The sequence below is a fragment of the Chrysemys picta genome, chromosome 5 (assembly GCF_011386835.1).
Source record: "Chrysemys picta bellii isolate R12L10 chromosome 5, ASM1138683v2, whole genome shotgun sequence".
Lineage (NCBI taxonomy): Eukaryota > Metazoa > Chordata > Testudines > Emydidae > Chrysemys > Chrysemys picta.
Window position 1 is genome coordinate 47,270,497 of NC_088795.1, and position 21,479 is coordinate 47,291,975.

Consider the following 21,479-nt stretch of genomic DNA (forward strand, 5'->3'; position numbering starts at 1 on the left):
GACACACTTTGGGGTCCTGAAAGACAGTTTGAGAACTGCTGATCTAGGATGTTAGCAAAACCTTGCCTGTTTCCATATATGACTTTCATTTTAAGCTAACTTTTCCTTTCATTCCATTTTGTATTGTTTAATATCTCCAGTACTTAAACTGGGAAAATAAAAATTGGTCCTACTACATCTTCCTGAGTCTAAAGATGCAGCAATCTCTGCAGCGCAGTCAGCTCAAGTATTCCCCACTCTACTACCTTAAAATAGACTTTTGTCACCTTCTTTTAGCTCCCCCTTTCTGCCAAGGAAATACCATAGTTGTATAGTTATAGAAAAATGAGTAAATACATTTGAGAACAAATATCTGCCCTTAAAACTGTACATCTCATCTACCTACGCTCATTTGTGCCCCTTTTCTCCCATCCTCTATCTTTAGAATGTAAGCTCTTCAGGCCAAGGATTATCTTCTTACGTATGGTATAGCACTGAGCACACTATCGGCATGAATAATACAAATAATTCATGTTTATCTTATTTTAAATATAGTTATGTGTATATGACTTTTATAATACAAATGTACACCTGAACTTCTTATAAATGTCATTTAAATGAGATGCCTCATGGCAACTAAGTGTACTACATTAAGGCCCAAATCATTCTCAGCTTACTCAAATGAATGGACCATATTGTGCCTCTGATTTTTTTAAGCATATCTCTTTATTTAAATTGACAAGATGGCAAGGCCAAATAGCAGAAAAGTAATCTTGAAGTATAAAATCCTGATCCCATTGACTTTTTAATGGGGATGGGATTTCACCCAAAGTCTCTTAGGTAGATGTTATATGGGCAGCCAAATCAGGATATTGCAGATAAAGTATTCTTGCACATTCCCTGAGTAGAAAGAAATATCATGACAGCGCATGGGTGATGGATCCTTGTGCCCTCCTACACTCTTTCTTGGAAGATATAAAGAGTCTAAATTTCTGTCATGACTGAAGAGAAAGTGACTGGTTGCCAATCGGTTTAAGCTATTCCTGGGACAATAAAATAATGTTAGCGGGTCTCCTTTAGCAAGATAAATCATGTCCTGAACATTACTAGTACTATAACTATATTCAGGGCATAAGGATGTCAGCAGATTTGGGGTGGGGGGAGGAGTTCAAAAGAGGTGTATGAAAATTTAGGACATGAATAGCATTCCATAGCTAAAGACTTCAGTGTCTCCTAGTAAGACACTGGTAAGACTGCATTGTAGCCAAAGTAAGCATTAACATAGCTCTGTTGTTCTTTATAGTAACTAGTGTGGCTGGAATTGAGTTTGATACACCATTAGATTTTAAATAAAAAGAAAGCCAATGATATTTCAAAATAAATATATCAGAAATGACAGAAAGATGAATGGAGGAAAATTCCTTGTTATAACTTGAGTGTCAGACATGTCTAGAAATAATGAGATGTGATAATACTGGGCTGATTATCTTTTACTTTGAGAGATGATTCCAATGAGAAAATGTCATAGCTGCACTAAAGTAGAAGATATTATGAAATATGATGGTATATATGTGCAGAACAAGATACAGAATTAAATACGTGTTCACATTTAAATCTCTTGTTTTTAAGAGTTAGATTTTTTTTCTTCAGTATAAATGAGCATGTGAAGGGCAGATATTTTGCTTGAAAGACACAAAGCCACATTTTGTACTCTGTATTCTACATCGGTTAGTTTTACTTCATTGGGGTTGAGGGTTACAGCCTAAATTAATAACCAGACCTGGGGATGTGGAGACTGCAAAACATTTGCACAGCCTAGTGGCATTGGACTGGGATTCAGGAGATCTGGATTCTGTTCCCTTGCTGTGTGACCTTGGACAAGTCACTTCCTTCCCGTGCCTCAGTTTCCCCATCTGTAAAATGGGAATAATGTTTCTGATCTCCTTTGTAAAGTGCTTTGAGATTTACTGATGAAAAAGTATCATTACTACTTGCTTTTCAAAAAAAGCAATAGGGCATTTATCATTTTTAAAAGAATTACTAGAAACAGTTCATTGCATATATTAGTCAAACAAGTTAGTAATACATCAATAATTTACCTTCACTAAACATTCGAAACATACATATGCACTCACACACGTGTGAACATGCATGTGTGTGCATGCCCACACGCACAACTAATACAACCACTTGGAGAATCACCCTGGCTCTGAGAATTTTACCATTGACTACAATGAGAGCAGAATCAGAACCACAATGGGTATCTGGTTATCTCATATAGCTATAGCATCTGTTAACAGCAGCAATGAGCCTTTAAGCTACATTCTGTACCCTTCAGCTTCTTTACAGCTCTATTGTAGTTACTATGAACCAAATCCTGCTGTCAATTGATTAATTAACAAAGTTCCTATTGACTTCAGGGTGAGCAAGATTTGGGCCTGTACCTACATGGTAGGATTTTCAAAAGTGCTCAGTGTTGACCTAACTGTTCCTATTAGGGTGACCAGATAGCAAGTGTGAAAAATCGGGATGGGGGTGGAGGATATTAGGCACCTATATAAGACAAAGCCCCAAATATCGGGACTGTCCCTATAAAACCGGGACAGCTGGTCACCCTAGTTCCCATTGAAATCAATATTAAAACTCCCATTGGCTTCAATGGAAGCAGAGTTAGGCTTTTGTGGGCTTTTGACTGTTACACCCATTACTCTCTACTTTGCTTGTATTCACCGGAATGGCATTTGCTGTTTCTATAGACAGAAGACAGAAAATTAACATCTAAACAGTCATCTTCAATGAGTAATACAAACTCAGTAATTGGAAATACTAAATGCATGTAGAATAATTACAAATGAAAAGACATAAAATAAATCTAAGTTCCTCCTCATCTGATTCCAACAGAAAGCACCCAAAAGAAACAACAATGTTACATAATGAGGGAGGATATAGCCTATGTGTTTTTTCCTTTTGGTTCAAGGTCAAATATATCTTTTATTCATTACGTCCAGTAATCTGTCTTGGAACCTGTGAATGAGTTGAGTCCTTACTTTGTTCTCACTATACACACAAACACACACACGCGCGCACACATACACACACTTTTGCACCCTTGTAAGGAGGCAATTTTGTTAACCCATGCTGAGACCACTGCCCACAGCTGGAATACCAATTGTTATGTTTATTGCTGAAAGCAGCTAAAAGGAGGCCTTTCTGAAACCTTAGCACAACTAACAGACCAGGAGGGGAGGGGGCAGTGAGTGACCACAAGGAGTAAACTATGTGAACTACAGCTGGTTAACCAATGGAAAACTACAGGCTGGAAAACTGCACGCTTTAACTTATTTGGGGTGCTCTACTAACCTCTTGCAGATGTGTGTAAATGCTGGAGACTAAATAAAGTAGAAGCTTTGAGTGAAAGCACTTCTGTTTGCCTGCTTGCATGAACTATATATTGGCCGGTATGCCGCGTCCCCATTGATTTATTTCCTACCACTGCCATGCAAAGAGTAAAGTTACCAAGAGCTTTAGATTCAGCAAAACCTTGGGTACACCCTTACCTGGGGTTTGACTTTACTGCCAGCTGCAAAAATAACAGATACAAGTCTCAGCTTCAACTTTTGCCTGGGCTTTGCTTGTTCCTAATGTCTGCCTCTGCCCTTAGTTTATTCTCTCTCTTTGACTCCAAAATCCTTTGTATGCTTGTAGCTTGCTGTTAATAGGACTTAGCTCGTCAAATGAGTCAACAGCAGTAATTACAAATCTCTATGCATGTCCGAGCACTGGACCCCCTGTCATAGACCTAGATGTACTAAAAAAATTACTGCTTTCCTTTCCTTACAGCCAGACCCTTTTACATATCTTTAATATAAAATTTTTGGCCATTAATATTTGACAAACCTTCTCCCCTCTCCACAATATGCTAGAAAAGTTCAATAAGCCACGACATCCCCATAATAGGGGTTTAACCTTTTCTGCAAATCTCTCACTTGCACATGGCCAGTATAGCTGAGATCTAAATTAAATTAATATTAAACCTCTTGAAATACTTACATTAAGAAATCAACAAAGAAGTTTATTTAACAGTCATCTGAAGTACTTGGAAAGGTATAGCCAACTTATAGGTGTCTGCAAAAGTAACAGCTATGAGGAAGCACTGTGTGTTTTGTTATCCATTGTGGAATCATATATTTATATGTTTTGTTCACCATGCCACCTAAATTTTCCAACTTGTTTATAATTGGATTTTGCCCAAGGGTAGCTTAAAGATATTATATACAACAGGACAACACAGTTACATTTTGAGAGGCAAGTACCATATGCAGCATACATGCCAAGTATTGTGCTTCATGTAGTACAGAACTGATTTAAGTGACCAACTTTAATCATATGTACAATATGTATTCAGATCTTGGGCTTAAATCAAAGAATGGATGCAAGTTATATATATTCTAAACAATACTAATTAGAATATTTGTGGTTTAGTCAAGCTTTGCTATAACTATTATGAATTGAAGGAATTTATATCCATTACCCTTATTTTCTCCTCACTAGTGTTATCTATTTATAGCCACCTCTTTGCCAATCCCTTCTGCAGCTGCGCTGAATAGATCAGAGGATTTGGGTCCTATATTTTATCATTTACACATACAATATTGCACCCCAAATGATTGTGGACAGGAAACGAATGGCAGGCACAGTTGGTTTTTGAAAATTTAGTGCAATAGGCCTCCATGTCCATCCTTCACATGTCAGTGTGAGTTACTAAGTAGCATCTATCAAGAGGGAGAAGGAAACCCTTTTCTTACATTGTAAGCTCGTTGGGGCAGAGGCTATCTTTTGCAAAGTGTTTGTACAGTGCCTAGCTCAGTGGGGCTCTGATCAATGATAGGAGTCCAGAGACCCTACCGCAATACAAATAATAATAATGACCACCATTGTGTATCTACCCTTTCCCCGATTAGTATGGGACAAAATTTAGAACTCAGATTATTATACTTTTAAAGGAAAGACTTAAACCTCTGAATCACAGGCTTAGCCATTTGTAAATCTTATAATTTACTGGAAAAGATTTGACTGAGCGTACGGAGGGATGGACCTAAACTCTAAATCTGAATACCTCCAAACTTTGGGGAAGTCTAGTCTAGGATATAAAATGTGTGTTTGAATCCATATGTAGTGCAGATCACAACAAATTGTATTGAGTTCTAAAGTTTTACAGTGTCCCTTATCTCTATTACTATGCTTTCAGTCTTTAGAGTCAAATAATGCAGGTTCTAATGAGCCAAACATCAGTCATGATGTAATATGAAGCAGTTTAATATGAGATATAGAAACAATATCCATCTTCTAGCAGGCAATCCTAGTGTCTTTGAATTCCAGCTGGGCTGCAGGAAAAGACTGTCTCTTGTTTCAGGAAATCAATCGAATTCAGTGGAAATCACCCAGGGGGGAAAAAAAGCCACCTGTGCTACTGTTGGAATTGTAAGGCTCCAGGACTTCAGAAGATTATTTACTATAACTCCTGCTCTCCAGAAATTTCTGGCAATAGTGATGCTTGGATTAGGGACAAACACAGGAGGCAAAATTCATCCCTGGTTTAACTCTGCTGCCTTCTGTGGAGTTGCATCAAGAACAAATTTGTCCCACTCTGCCCAAGAATCGTTGGATTCATCAGGCTTTTATTGAATTTGCACCCTTTGTTATAGCAGAGAAGGTTTGGATGAAGTAAAAATAAATAAATAAACAAAAAAGTTCTGAAGCATCAGTAGTTTAAGGAAAGTTGAAAGATGTGTGTTGAAGAATCAGAAATTACTGATTTGAATTGCCATTACCAAAATATTTAAAGTATCAAGAAAATATTTTCATTTTTTATGTTTTTCTCAAATTTATTTTTTGAAGTTACACCCTATATTTCCACTAATAATTCTTGACCTGTAGATTTTGGTATACAATACTTTGTAAATATCTGATATTTTAAATCAGAGCTGTGTTGATTGGACTCAGAGGTTACATAGTATGTTTCAGTTCCTTGATTGGATGAATGTATCTCTTAGAATCAGATTTCTGATGTAAATACTTGTGTTTACAAATGACCTCAAAAGAGCAGACACTCCTTTGAAGCAGATTCAATTTTTTATTTAAGGGAATGCATATGGAAAATAAGATTTTACCCAAATCTATTTTACATTAGCAGCTCTCAGACTGCTCTTTGACTCAAGCATAATCTTTAGATTAAAAATACAGGTGCAATCCAAAATATGAGCTGCAATAATATATCACTTTTTATTTTTCCCAAGTACTTTCATCAAATAGGAGCAGAGTAACTTGCATGGGCCCCAATTTGGTCCAGTTGTGTTCACTGTGAGATAACAGATGGAAACAATCAACTTGAAGTCCCATCAGTTTCAAACCTTAAATAGTTTCAAGTAATGCATCTGCCTCTGAATTCCCCCCACCCCCCTTTTATCATTTTCAACTGCATTTTCAACCAAGTTTTAGTCCTCCGTTTTATGTGAAAGACAAAAATAGGAAAGATGGCTATTGTGAAACAAGGAAATTGACTGTATATAAACTGTTCTCATATACATAGAGTAATCAAACTGAAATATATATTTCCCTCTAATATCTTTCAATAATAGTAATTTAAGGTCTTAGTTGTAACAACAGTAGGTAAAAAAAGGCAAATATAATCTCTAAATCGGTTGTCCTTTTAACACTTTAGTCAGTGATTAAGTAGTACAGAGCACTTATCTAACGTAAGTACTACTGCTACAAAGACACTGAAGAGCAGAGCTAAGTAGGTGTTGGCTTTCTAGTTCCTGGGAACATGGTGCAAGATGAAACTTGCAGCACATAGGAATCAACAACAGGATTGTGCAAATGACCTTGGAGACTTCAAAAAGATGCTGTCATGACTGGGACATGACCGGAACTCTGACCTACTGGTCGCAATATGTATCAGGAGCTAGGCAGGGTTGGATACCAGGAGATCAGAGTCTGAGATAGGCCATAGGACAGACTAAGAGTCAGAGGTCAAGAGGCAGGCAGGGTCAGGTTACCAGGAGATCAGAGTCAGGCAGTAGGAGCAAGTAGTGCAGAGAGGCAATCCTAAGCAGGGAAACCCAACTTCAGGGACAACTTCCTGTTCCTCTGCTTGCTCTGAGTAGAAGCAGGGAACCAATCAAGACCCTCTGGAGTTCCACCAGTCAGATCTCAGAACTAGAGTCCTCTCAGTGTTGAGCTTGTAGTTCTAGTATCTGTTAACAGGTCACCGATGGCAGGGCAGAACATACTGGACCTAAGAACCCTTTTGAATGGGATTTGAGACCTGACAGAAGCAGAGTGAATGTTATCCATGTTTACTCCTGAGACACAATATTTTAGGAGACTGTGAAAAGTGGGGAATGTACCTATGTTTCTCAAGGCCTGTCCATTTGTAAACATTCAAGACAAAGAACAGTGGATCTGAGCAAAAAAGGAGGCATTCCTCTTTAAGTTACTACATGGTCATATCAGGTCTCAATGATTCAAATGGTACCGGTTCGCCTGAGATAACAAGTGTCAGATATTAGAACACTTCTAGTATTCATTTCAGCAATTGTTCGGTCTCAAGGTGTAGACAAACACACTCATGTAAATTTTGGTCATACGTATGTCATCAGGCCATCGTACCAGGAAGTTCACTCAGGTACACAGAAAAGTTCCCTGTTTCACTCTCACTCCAGTTTAATTCCACTAACTTCTCATTTAAATTAGCAGAGGTGAGCTACTGGACTAGACAGATCCATTACCTGCTAAATGAGAATTAAGGTGCTTAGCACGAAGTAATAGGCGTGAAAGAAGAAGGAGGAAATAAAGAACAAAAGTTTAATACACAGTAGAATAGTTTCTAGTTATAACTTGTGTTTCCCTGATGCTTGCTCCTTTAGGGCAGCTGAAACAGTTCAGTTTCATTGTTCCTTGAGTACCTCATGAATATTTCAGTTCCAAATGGTTGAATGTTGTTCTTAGTAGTCCATTTAAATTGCAGCACAAATAAGTTTTCCTACATGTGGCTGAGATTTGGAATGAAGGACTATTTGTGGCATTAGCCAATAAACAAAAAAGAAACGCATCATGTACAGTTCAGTACAGGTGTAGCAGCTGAGTGCTTTTTAAAGTTCACAGCAATAGTGCATCACAGATCTCAGACTTGAACTAATGTGCCATTTATTTTATATTTTAATAGTAATTTATTTTCATTCCCTGCTTCCTTCACCACTGCAGAATCAGACTGTGAGCTAAAGACAATTCTGGTATTGACAGTTCTTTCCCCCACACCAATATATTTCTGAGTTTTCCCCTCTTGTGCTGTCCTAGCCATATAGGTATGTAGCCTTTAAGAACTGACCTGGGAGTGGGGGGCATTCCCAAAACACATCTCTCACAAGACAAACCATGAATATAAATGTGGTTACTTATTTATTATTCATATAGCACCTAAAAGTATTCTATGTGCTTTACAGAAAGTCATAAGCGAGGTCCCTGCCCCAAAGAACTTACAATCTGAATGGCCAACAAACTGATAAAAAATACCCCTGGAGTGCCAGAGAACAGATATCCTATATAGCAACAGAAAAGTTTTTATTAATATTTTTCCATTTTTATTCTTTTTATTTTTACTCCCTTGACTACTTGCTTATTTTGTTTTGTAATACCAGGACAGAGAGGAGTCCTCAGGTCTTTCCTCTGTCGAGCTTTCCTGCAAGGCAGTACAATGAATGGGCAAGTGCTACAGACCTATTTCAAAGGAAACCTTTTTTTTTATTTTTAAGTGAAGGTAGAGTATTAAACTCCCCTATATAATACAACCAGCTAAAATTTAGCCCAGAGCAGTTCAGGTTAGATACTGACATTCAGTCTGAATAATTCTAGTTAACCAAAATGAGGTGAAGGTTCCCATGGAGTGGTTTTAGCAGTGGGGATGTCAGGTAATGACAAGATCCAGAGGCCAGAGATTGATAGATGCTGTTCCAACATCCACAGATAGCAGTGCTGCTTCTAAAATTCCCTCTGGGTCAATAGAATGTAATTAGGTTGTTGATGGATTGCCTAGTTTGCTACATTGACCTTGATCTCCTTTGGCGCTTACATTTGATTCAGAGAATTAGAACACCTTTGTCTTGGATTGGAATAAAATATTGTGTGAACCTCCATGAGATTTATGCACAAAATCCTTCTTTGGTAAGCAACCTTCACCCTCTCCTCTTCACCTTTCCTATGCACCGTAGACTGCCACTAGAGATACATAATACTCATCCACCAAGCATCATCAATCTGAAAACTGGAAATAAAAATCACAGCACCTCTGTTACAGAAAAAAATCATCCAGATTTTAATATGTGCATGCATAAGTTAATTCTTTAGGAAAAGAGCCTGAAGCCATAGATGTAAAAATGAGCATCAATGGAATATTGTTACTGGCAATCAAATCAGATGTTTCTGAAGGGTGTCCAGCCATGTGCATTGGAAAGAATACTGTTCTTTCCTCATTTCCTTTGCTGGCACAAGCAACAGTCTGCTGATTTTCAGATAATTAAGGATTGCATGATGAAGGCAATAGGCATATTATTTGATAGAAAGGCCGAGATGAAGGTGCCAACTAAGTCTGGAAGATTCTGTAATTTGATGTGACTGCTGTCAGGAACACAAACTTGCTGAAATTAGATCTACTGGCTACCACCAGAGTAGTTGGTGAAGTGAAAAATGTACATGCAGGGCTCTGATGGGTTTCCTGAAGTCTCTGATTATATATTTTCATACATTGCTCCAGGGCTAAGCTGTAGAACATTAACCTTCTGTGTACCAAAGCTTACAATTTACGTTTAATGAAAGCCTAAAGCTGCAACAGCTCTATCTCTTTTGGAGCATGAGTGCCAAAAATCCCTCTTAAAAAAACTGCTTATATCTTGTATTGATCTACCAACATCACTGATAGCCAGCTAGAGATCATGAGCATAAGTGTGTTCAGGAGGTTTACAATGTTCTACAATGTTGTATATCTCTTATTCTCTTTGTGTGCATGGAGAGAGAATATCTGGTGTTTTGTGATGTTGAATTTTTTTTTTTTTTAACAAAAAGGATTGAAGGTACTGGCTTGACATCCCTGTATTCTAAAGTGATATATTTGACCAAAGTCCACTACTTATGGATTGTCCAGGTAGGGCAAGGAAGGCATTATTTTTATGCCACATTACTAGTGTTCCTCAGTCCTGAGCTGGAAGGATCACCTCTAGAAGTGGCAAAGTAGAGTTTCCAGGTCCAGTCAGTCCATGGCTTATTTGTTGAGACTGCCAACAAGGGTGGCAATTTGTCCTTTTGGGGGGGGCTGGTTTTGTGCTGTGAACACCCATCCACTGGGAAATAGACTAAGACCACCACTTTGGCCATTGACCAGACTCATCCTGCAGCAAAGTTAAGTCATTGCTGATCTTGGCTGCATTTAACCTAATGACCAGGAAACAAAAGGGTCCTCATGTTACAAGTCCTCAGTCCTTAGGCAGCCACCAGTTTCTGTATCTAAGTGTTTATTCCTGTAGGCTCAGGTCCACACACAGGGAATTAGGTGCCCAAGTCTCAGATTTAGGTGCCATTGCCATCCATAAAACCCCTTTTCAGCTGCCAAATAACCCTGTAGGCACCTAAACTCACTCAGCTCCTACATTTTCATTGTAAAAGTTCTCTAGCTGGCTAAGTTTCTGCCACTGGGTATATGTGCTGCTGCCTCAAGCAAGTAATCCTCAAACCAAGTCTTCCCCAACTTATCTTGACTGAAAGGCCTGCACACAGAATGGTGGGGAAGGAAGAGGCATTAGCTTCTCTTACAATATTTAGCCCAGTGGTTAGGATACTCAGCCAGTTCAGTTCCACCCCTCTGCTTCACTAAGAGAACCTATTTGAACATGGATTCCCCACCTCTCAAGTGAGTCTGTTATAGGATACTTTGATGTGGGACTCATTCAATCTTTTTTGTTGAAGCTGTTCCACTTTCATTAAATAGTTAAATATTAATTGGGCCAGAGAGAGTGAGAATGACTCTGTATAGAAGGGATTTGCAATTTGGTCTCTCGTCTGCTCCTGGGGCAGTACAAATATATATATTACCCCTTACTCAGGGCTAGTGGTAAATCCACAATCTAACCATAAGTTTGCAGAACCTCTGATATGCATTTTTACCCTGAAGGTTCACTAAAATGTGGAGTCCTTTTATGTTGTTACTGCAGAAAATGAAAACACTCTTGCTTCTTTCATTGTTAGTGGCCGAATATTGTAAGCAAAACTGGCTTAAGGGAAATTATCTTGCATAGTTTTCTTCATAACACACAACTTTATGAGACAAGTATTTGTTTTGAAATTAAATATTTGTTAGTGAAGCTGCCAGTAGTTTTAAATAAAGTGAGGACTACTTTACAAAATTGAATTATGTTTTATATCACCAAATCTTTGGGAGAAAAACAATTCTAGAGCTTTTCTGATATCTGAAACATCACTGATTTCTCCATTCTGGAGGAGGAGACTGTGTCAATGCACACGAAACAAAAGCTGCTTCTTTGGCATAGAATATGGTGGGGATGACTAAAAAAATTTAAAAGGCAGATCGTAAATTGCAATAAACTGCCCATTAACTCCCCTAATTAGTAATCTCAAAGACACATATGGCTGTGAAGTTAATGAAGGCAGTGAAATATGTGCAATTTGTATGTAAGTTAATTACAGACACACACTGCAATTTCCCAAATATATTAATCTTAGGTAAACTGATACAGAGAATATTTGTAAAACAAAAACAATGAAATATGGGATAAAAAAAAGTTAATACGCCATTTACATTCTTGCAAACATTTGTTTTATGAAGCTCCATTTCACCCTAAATATTTGTGTGACTGATTTGTTTAAGCTACTCTTGGATGGGGCGAGAGGAAGAGGGGTTAAACGTTTGCAGTGTGAAGGCAAGACCTGATTTTTAGGTTCTGAGGCACATATCATTGTAGGATGCTGTCATATTTACAACTGCATAGATCAACAGCTTGCCAATAAAGCGTGCAGGTTACAGAAACAAATTACTGTTCTGTAAAATAGTGTACCTGGGACATGATGTAGTTTTACAAAAGTTGTTCATGAAAACTGTATCTCTTTCTATTACTTTTTTCTGTTTCTGTATTTTTTCCTTGTGTATTTGCCGGTTAAAAATAATATTTCTTTGCTCTAAATCAATGCTAATATGCACACAGAATGAATAACGGTCCATTTCTTCTCTTGAAAATCAGTAGGAGAAATACACCTACACAAAGATGGAATTTTCCCTATATTGGTACATTTCAAAGTCTGTTTTTTCTGCTTAATCTATTAGAATGTGCAGTTGTAACAGTGAGTGGGGTATCTGAGAGGCAACTGTAAGCACTAGAGCTGATCTAAAAATAGTTTAAAATGGCAATTAAAAACTGTTTACCTCAAATAATAATAATATCATTATAGTTATTGTTAATTGTAATAATAGTACTAATAAATGCTTCCGTAGCTGTCCCTAGAGCACCCAGGGAGGGGGAACTGCACTGGGACTGTGCTATCTGTGCAGGCTGGGCAATGGGATGCTCCAGTCAGTCTCCAGCCTCTCCCTCAGCATATACTCAGAATCTGGGGAATGCCTTCCATGAGGTTCAGAGGAGGGGAGGATGGTGCCACAGCCGAACCCTACTTCCATCAGGAAGCTCTGCACTTTGAGAATGTCTTGCATTTTTGGTTCTTGGAATGGGAGAATTCAGGCCTCACCTAAATCTAACATTTTTGTAGTTTACTGGAAAAAAACATTACAGATGATTACAGAGGAATAACTAATGGAAAAAAACAATTCCAAACAAAAGGTTAATAACCTTAAGGAGACTGTTTTCTAGGCATTCTGTTTTATATATACATTATACTAACCATGGAGATATAACTAGGTAGTTCATTAAACTACATATTTTTTTAAATTTCTCTTGTTAGGTATGCCATTGAGGCAGATGAATTCAAACATGCTCCAGGCTTGGGGAAATTTGGAACTAGTAACTATTAAAATGACAAGCAACTTGCCAGACGGAGTCAATGAAATCAACCATTTCCTAAACTGAAAATGTAGTGCACAGATTAAAATAATGAGTCTCAGCTACTGCATTGACTGTAAGAGATCGGAGTTCACACTGAAAGGAGGGCCCCATGCATGTTGCAAAAATTCCTTTTCATCACACTGGGAGAATATGTACGTTGCAAAGAACTGAAAATAGAGGGGGCTGACCTGGACTATATGGCTAAAATTCCCAGGTATGTTGACCATTTGAGATCAATAGTGAAACATCTGAGATAAACGCATTGTTTTAATTATCTTTTATACTTGATCTTACTTTTTTAATATTTCTTATTGACTTTGGTGAAGTGATACTTTACAAAGTGACCAAAAGGAACTAACAGAATTGTCACTTCAAATCACAGGCATCATTAATTCTTTGCTTAAGGATTGTCTTTGTTGCATCTTTAAAATTAAACCTATAGTATTGACATAGTGATTATTATTATTATTTTCTTGTCCAACACTTGTCCTTTTTTATCTGTTTCATTACCAGTGATAACCTCAGCAGTAGAGCTGGATGAAATTTTTCATATGGAAAATTTTATCACTGAAAAATGTGTTATTGCTGGAACTGAAAATTTTCATGTGGAAAATGTTAATTCATAACTTAATTTTTTAAGTTGTTCCCTGGGAAATTTTTAAACAAACATTTTCATTTTGATTTGAAATTTCCATTTAAAATGAAAATTTTCATTTCAAATAAATTTGAAGCGTCCAGTGGGAAAATGATATATTTTTGGACTGAAACATTTTGAATACAAACTTAATTCAAAAATTCTAATGGGAAAAACTCCAGTTTTCCAACTAGCTGTACTTGGAAGTTTATTGCTTAAGAACTTATTGCTTAAACTAGATAGATTACAGTTACTGCCAGTGTGCTAACAAAATAGATATTTAAAGAATAATGGTCCAGGTGCAGTATGATAGTTATATCTATAATTATCTGTCACCCCCATTTAACTTTCACATATATTATTTTTATTACATTAATGAGATCTGCTCATTTCCTGGCCATAAGGAAATTCAGTTTTGTTTGATTTAATAGAAGGTACAGTAATATAGTATTACTGTTTGTTAATGTGTGGGCCAAATTCTGCCTTGTTGAAGTAAATGGGTTTGTTTGCGTATAAGTGGTCAGAATCTAGCATTATGGGTAAAATTATGCCATGAACACAAGGCCCTTAGAATATTTATGTTCCACTTAAGTCCCATTTAGCCCTCAAAACAGAGTTTATTTATGTATTTACATATTTATTTTTGTTTAAAACATTTAAAATAGCCATGAATCAGCTGTGGATTAAAAAGTATAAAAAAATATGTTCTGTGTAGTACATTTTAATTAATTGTATAATAAAAAATAATTGACCAAATTTTTCAGTGCCTTGAGTGCCTAAAGTTGAGCATTTCGATCCGTATTTTGTCACTCTGATAAGAAGTGTGGTTTTCAGAGGTGTTGCTCTTACTTGCAACACAGCAGTGACTCACATTTAACTCACTTAACACTAAGCCCTTAATATCAAGGGGTCAGAGGGCAGTAATTTTGAAATTACATATACATTTTAAACATATTGGCCAGATTCTCTTCTGTGCCCAACTCCTATTGTCAATCATAATTAATACCAAGTTGAAGAGAAACACATTTTTTATTTATAGGGCACCTTACCTGAAAACCTCCTTTTGCATTAGAATTCATCACCAGAGGCAAGGTTCTATTGGGTTTTAGGACTCTCTGAGAAATACAGAGAATTGTTGAGGATAGTAACTTTTTAGAATTAGTTCTTTCCCAGTAAAAATACAGTTTTGGATTGTTCTGTAGGTTTTTTTAATCTGGCTGGATTGCTTTTGTTGAGCAATGATTTAATCTGCTACAGTTGTAGTGCTTCAGTGTAGATAATATCTACACTGATAGGAAGGGTTCTCCTATTGGCGTAGGTAATCCACTTGCCTGAGAGGTAGTAGCTAGGTAAATCGAAGAATTCTTCCATTGACCTAGTGCTGTCTATACTGGGGGTTAAGTCATCTTAACTATGCCACTCAGGGATGTGGATTTTTCACACTCCTGGATGACGTAGTTAAGTTGATTTAATTTTCTAGTGTAGACCACGGTTGAATTAGATAGTGAAAAATTCTGTTCTGTAGTTCCTACACGGGCAAAGCTCCCATTGTCTTCAGTGGAACAACATAGAGCCCCATAAAATTCAGTGAGCGCTTTCCCTGCATAGGTTTGTGGGACTGGCGACTACTACAATATATCCCTTACACTTTGATCAGCTACACCTCTACCTCGATATAACACTGTCCTCGAGAGCCAAAAAAACCCTTACCACGTTATAGGTGAAACTGCGTTATAGCAAACTTGCTTTGATCCACCGGAGTGCACAGCCCTGCCCCCCGAGAGAACTGCTTTACCGCGTTATATCCGAATTTGTGTTATATTGGGTCGCGTTATATCAGGATAGAGGTGTATATGAATATGAAAAAGAAAATCACATGACTCCAGTCCTCACCACCTCACCTCTCTTCTTTCATCACACAATGTTTTAACATCCCAAAATACTGATGACAACGAAGTTGGCATGAATAAAAAGGTTGTTATATTTCCAACAGTTTTTTAAAATGTTTTCCTTATTTGTTTCTTCAAGAAAAAAGCTATTGAAATGAAGAATGGCATGATATCTATATTTGGCATACTTTGGGCTCTCGGAACTAAATAAGTCAGCAGCCATAAATCATTTTTAAAACTGCCCATCAAGCACAAGTTATGTTAGTTATTTAAAGCATGTTTTTATACATTACAGAGAAGAGATTGGAGTAGCAGATTTAGGCATTATCAATTAAATGTGCAGGGCACTTCCTTGTAATAAATGACTGCCTAGGTGGAGTAGGTGATACTCAGGTATGCAGAGGCTTCTACTACCAGTAATACCCCTGATATGCTCATGATCACACCACGCTCATTAATGCTATTATTTTCCTTTTGTTCTTTCAACATTCAAAAAGTACCTTTAGTTTCTAGGAGGGTTTTTTTTTTGTATTGTTTTAGATGCTGCTGTTTTTCTTTCTAATTTTGTGCATGTGACATTAATGAATTAATGTGTATAACACCACCATTGGGACACTGTGTTTGGCTGTACTATGCATTTCTAGGCAATATCTAATTCTGGACTTGAGTAATGTATCCAATCTGTTTACAAATTATTCACAAACATGGTGTGATTTTTAGGAAATTGTTTGTTGTCCTCAGTTGCTCAAATATGTAGTACAGACAAATTTTAATCATCTCCATCCTCAAAGAGGTCTCTCTTAATATGTGAGACAAGGTGGGTGAGGTAATATCTTTATTGGACCAACTTCTGTTGGTTAAAGAGACAAGTTTTCGAGCCGCACAGAGCTCTTCCTCAGGTCTGGGAAAGGTACTCAGATTGTCTCAGCTAAACACAAGTGGAACTGATTGTTTAGCATAAGTAGTTAGCACATACTGTAAGAGACCATACGAAGTGAAGCAGCCTGCTAACAGTGGCTGGTTTCTTAATATATGTTATTTATTATTCATGTTCTACAACTGGCTTTATAAACAGGAAGAGTATTTTTTTGTGTGTGCAAATTATCCATGAGTATTTGCAATAGTTTGAATCTATTGTGTGAATAATAGAGATTGTCTGAGGGAGCAATTTCATTGCAAATGTTCTCTCAAATGTTTCTTATGCCTGTATTTGTGGCTCTTTTGTTTACATGAAATTTCTGGCTAATAAAACTTGCTCACCTGCATGAGCAAATAACGGGGTCCTGGATAACAGAGAGACAAATTAGCAGGTATATTCACAAAAATATCTGAAGTTTTTCCTGTATTGTCATTTCTATCTGGTTCATTAGCCAATCAGATGTTGAAGTTTGTTTTTTCGTGTTTTATTTATGTTCTATTCTATTTTCAGTGCCAAACGTTTATTGGTCAAGATGAGTTCAAAGAACTGTTGTATAACTTTTCTATACCATTTAGTAGTAATAGCAAGTAAGATCAACATTGTCAAGTGTAGATGTCTAAAATTATGCTCCTAAATCCTAAACTTATTTAGGAACAAGATTTAGGCTAAATAAAAGGTAGATTTTCAGAGTTGCTGAAGTCTATGAGAGCTGCAGATAATCCATACCTCGGAAAATCAGAGTTTAAAAACTGATGTTGTAGGACTCCAACTTTAGGCACCCAAGCTAGTACATTATTGTCAATGTACATAAATATCTGGTGTTTATTTTAGAAAGAAAACATTAAAGAACAAGTTTGGCTTATTAAAGAGAAGGCCAAAGTGGCAAAATTTTCAAACATGCCAAAAGACTTGGGAGCCTAAGTTCCACTGAAAGTCAGTGTGACTTGGGACCCTAAGTAGCTAACTTACTTTTGAAAATGGGACTTAGGCTCCTATTTTTCTTAGTCTTGGGTTTGGTTTTGTCCCAAACTAAGTGGTTGTATTTTAGTTTTACTAAAACCAAAATCATCCCTGGTACATATTATTTTATATTTTCCAAATTGTAAATCAGATAAAATTAGTGCTTTCTGTATAACTGTAAGTTATTGTGGCAAGTCTTTAATTGTTTCAACATAATTATATAATGTCCTTAGCAATTTTTTACTCAATATGATTTCAGTAGACTTGATAAGTTAATGGAAATGTGTGAGCAGCTCCTACTGATATCATATGTTGGCCTATGCAACTGTAAAGTGTATACAGTATGGATCACTAGACATGCACTCCAAATCCCATATTTACTACAGTGTGAAAAATGTAGGGGAGGAAATCTAATGAACAATATCAGAAAAATGTGCAGATAACCTCTGAGAGTCAGATGATAAATGTTCTTGACAAGTTAAGTAAGACTTGTGAAGGTTAGTATAAAGCATTATGCCTGACTTGAACAGACAAGCAAGAAACCTTGCACGCTGTCTTGTAAAACGAATAACATAATAAATTACAGAATAGCAAATGGATGGTTAATGACTGAGAAAATTTGACTGACAAACACTCAGCGCGTGAATAAAATAAATGAATAGAAAAGGCACTGCATTACCCTAGGTAAAAGAACAAGGAAAGAGCCATTGTCCTTTTCTCTATGCTCCCATCTCTCCGGGCCTTCTGAAACTGATTTGGGACATACAAGGATTTGTGTTATTGTTTTCATTTCAGCTGAACTTCCAAGGGAGATGGTGACATATTTACACATGTGCCTCTAAAAATATACCCACAGCATATGGAGGTGAACCTATTAGAGCAGAAAAAGCTTATGGTTGACATCCTGGCTCCTTTGAAGTCAATGGCAAAACTCTCATTGACTTCAATGGATCCAGGATTTTACTCCTTGATTGCACATTTATTAGGTATTGTGCATTCATAATAGGAAATTGTATGCACAAAAGTTTATAGGCATATGTATATACTCACAGGGAGGCACTTGGGTTTTCCATACACAAACAAATACACCCACACATGTTTGGGAGCAGTTTTAAAGGCCCATTTGAAAAATTAGCCTACACAATTTAGGGATAGTTAATATTCTTTCCATTAACTATAAAAAACATAAAGTTTAATCAATCTCACTCTGTTCTGTTATTAACAGATATGAACACGTAACAAGGTTCACAAAATTCCATAGAAAACCAAAGCAAATAAGTTTCAACACTTACAATTTTTAGGCTTATAGACATAAAAGAATTAAAAGCTAGAGAAGAGTATTGAAAGTAAGTAACAAGTTTCAGCAAAGCACTTCATGATCCAATTCTCCCTGTCATAGTGAGAGACTTTCAGGCCCCAAAGCTTTTCAGTTGATCCCCTCCTTTAAGTGAACACATCTATCTAGCTCATGAAATCAGAACACTTCTGTAAGATTCATAAAATAGGTAAAAAAGGAAATGACCCTTTAATGAAACCAAAGAAGAAAATTCTAAACCATGCCATGTGGGTTTATTTTAAATATAATAATATCATGAATCTGACTGCAGAACTGTGGACAACAAAATATAACCACAAACCCCAACATTCTGTTGAGTTAACTTTAAATTAAAGTATTGTTGTGTAGAAAATTATCAGAAACCAAGGTTGACATTCTGGCCCCATTGAAGTCAATGGGAGTTTTGCCAATGATTTCATTGGGACTAGGACTTTACACCAAATGTTTGACACTTGGGACATTCATATCTAAGGAGTTCAGTAGTGCTCCCATTGGAGTCAGCAGGGAAGTTACTGCACTAACTGTAACTATGCTCAAAGCAGGCATCTCCCCTGCTGTATTATTTATTAGTTGTATTGTGGTAATGTCTTGAGGCATCAACATGTCAGGGTCTTGTACAAACATCAAGTAATTGACAGCCGCTGCCCCAAAGAAATGATGAGACAACAGGCGGGTGAGTTAAATAAGCAGGAAGAGGGGACAGAGGATTAAGTAGCAGTGCTAGTGGGATATTTGAGTACAGATTAATTGTGTGTACAATTTACACATGATGTAAGACAATCAGTAGCAGGAATTACATCTCTCTATCTGTTATCATGTGGCAAGTTTCTGTCTGCGTTGCAACAAAGGTGGCTTTTAAGGAGGGACTTGGAGAAGGGTAATATGGTAGCGCTGTAGATTTTAATGCACATTTCCCCACACATAAGGGGCAACAGAGGATAGTTGACAGAACAAAGGTGGGAGACAATCTTGTAATAAGATGGTATGATGGATAGGTGTGTGTGTGTGGGGGGGGGGGTAGATTGTGAGGGACACTGAAGGTGAGGACAGAAAGTTTGATATAGTGGAAGACAGGGAGCCCAGGGAGGTACCTGAATGGAGTGCGTGATGGGATGACCTCATCAGCATGATGAGTGAGAAAATGATCTTAACTGCAGCAGCAGCATATTGAATGGACTTGAAGGACCAAGGTGGGCAGTAGTTGAAGTCAGAAAGGTGGAGACTGCAGTAGTCGATGCAAGTTATGGCAGTGTAGACAGAGAGAAAGCTGTATCTTGGCGATGTTGCTCAGGAAGAAGTGGCAACCTTTGGATGTGACCTTTGTGCAAAGTAAATAGAGAGGGCCAAGTCAAAGATGAAGCTTAGATTGTGTGTCTGAGTGACAGGGAGGGTGGAAATAGAGAAAGAAGTGGGAAGCTATGGTTTGGGAAGAGAAAGATAAGGAGCTTAATTCTGGCCATGTTAAATTTCACTTGAGATTGGTATGTGGCAGTTCTATTGGTTCTGTCATAGCAATTTCAATTTCTCTTCCATCTTTGGACTCCAAAGGATGAGGCAGGTTCCCAGTAAGAGATTCAGTTGAGGATGCAAGTGACTTCAAACCAGCTGGAGCAAGGAAAGCAAGTTTGAAGCTAAGGCCATCATGGCTATTCTTCTTTATTTATTAGTGCTATAGTTTTGACAGCAGGGAAGCCAGCCTGTTTCCCAGTCAGCCTTCCATACGTCATGGATTTTTGTGACCTGTACAATATTAGAAGTAAACTAAGCAAACATGCAAACCCCAGGATTTAGAAAAAAGTAAAAGAGCAAACGGTACAGTGATCGAAGGATGGGAACTAAAAAAGGTGAGTAGGCTGTGAAAAATCATATTTTGGAAAGTTCGATCAAATATCTGAACGTAGGGGTGACCCACAGAGTCACATGGCCGTCTGTCCCTCAACAATTCCCCTCCAATATAACATTATGATTTCTGCTTGCAGTTAAGGACAGGTTGCCTCTAATGCTTCTGCCATCTTTAATGAATGGACCATTCTCCTTTCCAGTCAGGGGCAATCAGGCAGTGAACAGTAATTTGTCACTCTTATATGTGTTTGTCTGGAACCCTACTATTCATTCTCTTTGTTGCTGAGAATTCATCCTAGGTCTCCTGATGAACTGCTGCCATTTCCTAAAAGCCCCGCCTCCTCCCTGCAGTGCACACAGTAGTCCACACTTAAAAGCTACAATCTGACACAAACTATCTAACTTTAATGTGTCATTTCAATTACACTTCTGCCAAGTTTGACCATGCTGGCATACAGAGTTGCATTACACTAGCACAACTATTGGCACAACAGTTAGAGATCTGATTTCAGAACTATGAAAACCTGAATGCATAACTTCAATATGTTACCTCAGCTGTGATCTTAGATAGGACCAACTATTTGTGACGTTGGTAAATTGCAGTTGTGTGCCATAGAGGGGGCAAAAAACTTACTGATTGGTTTCCACCTAAAAGAGAATTGGTATAGCTTACAACCTACAGGGACATATCTTAGACTCATGTAAGTTGGCATGACTCTTTGGGAGTCAATGGAACTACACCGATTTACACCACCTGAGTATCTGGCTCTTGCAGAACTGTGAAAAAAATACAATTACA

General features: G+C 37.5%; 1 long non-coding RNA gene across 1 annotated transcript in view; it reads left to right on the forward strand.

Moving 5' to 3' along the window:
- LOC122174670 (uncharacterized) overlaps positions 1 to 21,479 on the forward strand; it is a 539,243-nt gene that overhangs the window by 275,601 nt on the left and 242,163 nt on the right. The window contains exon 2 of the long non-coding RNA XR_010601346.1: positions 13,000 to 13,314. This is a non-coding gene — a long non-coding RNA (uncharacterized LOC122174670). The remainder of the gene's footprint in view (positions 1 to 12,999; positions 13,315 to 21,479) is intronic.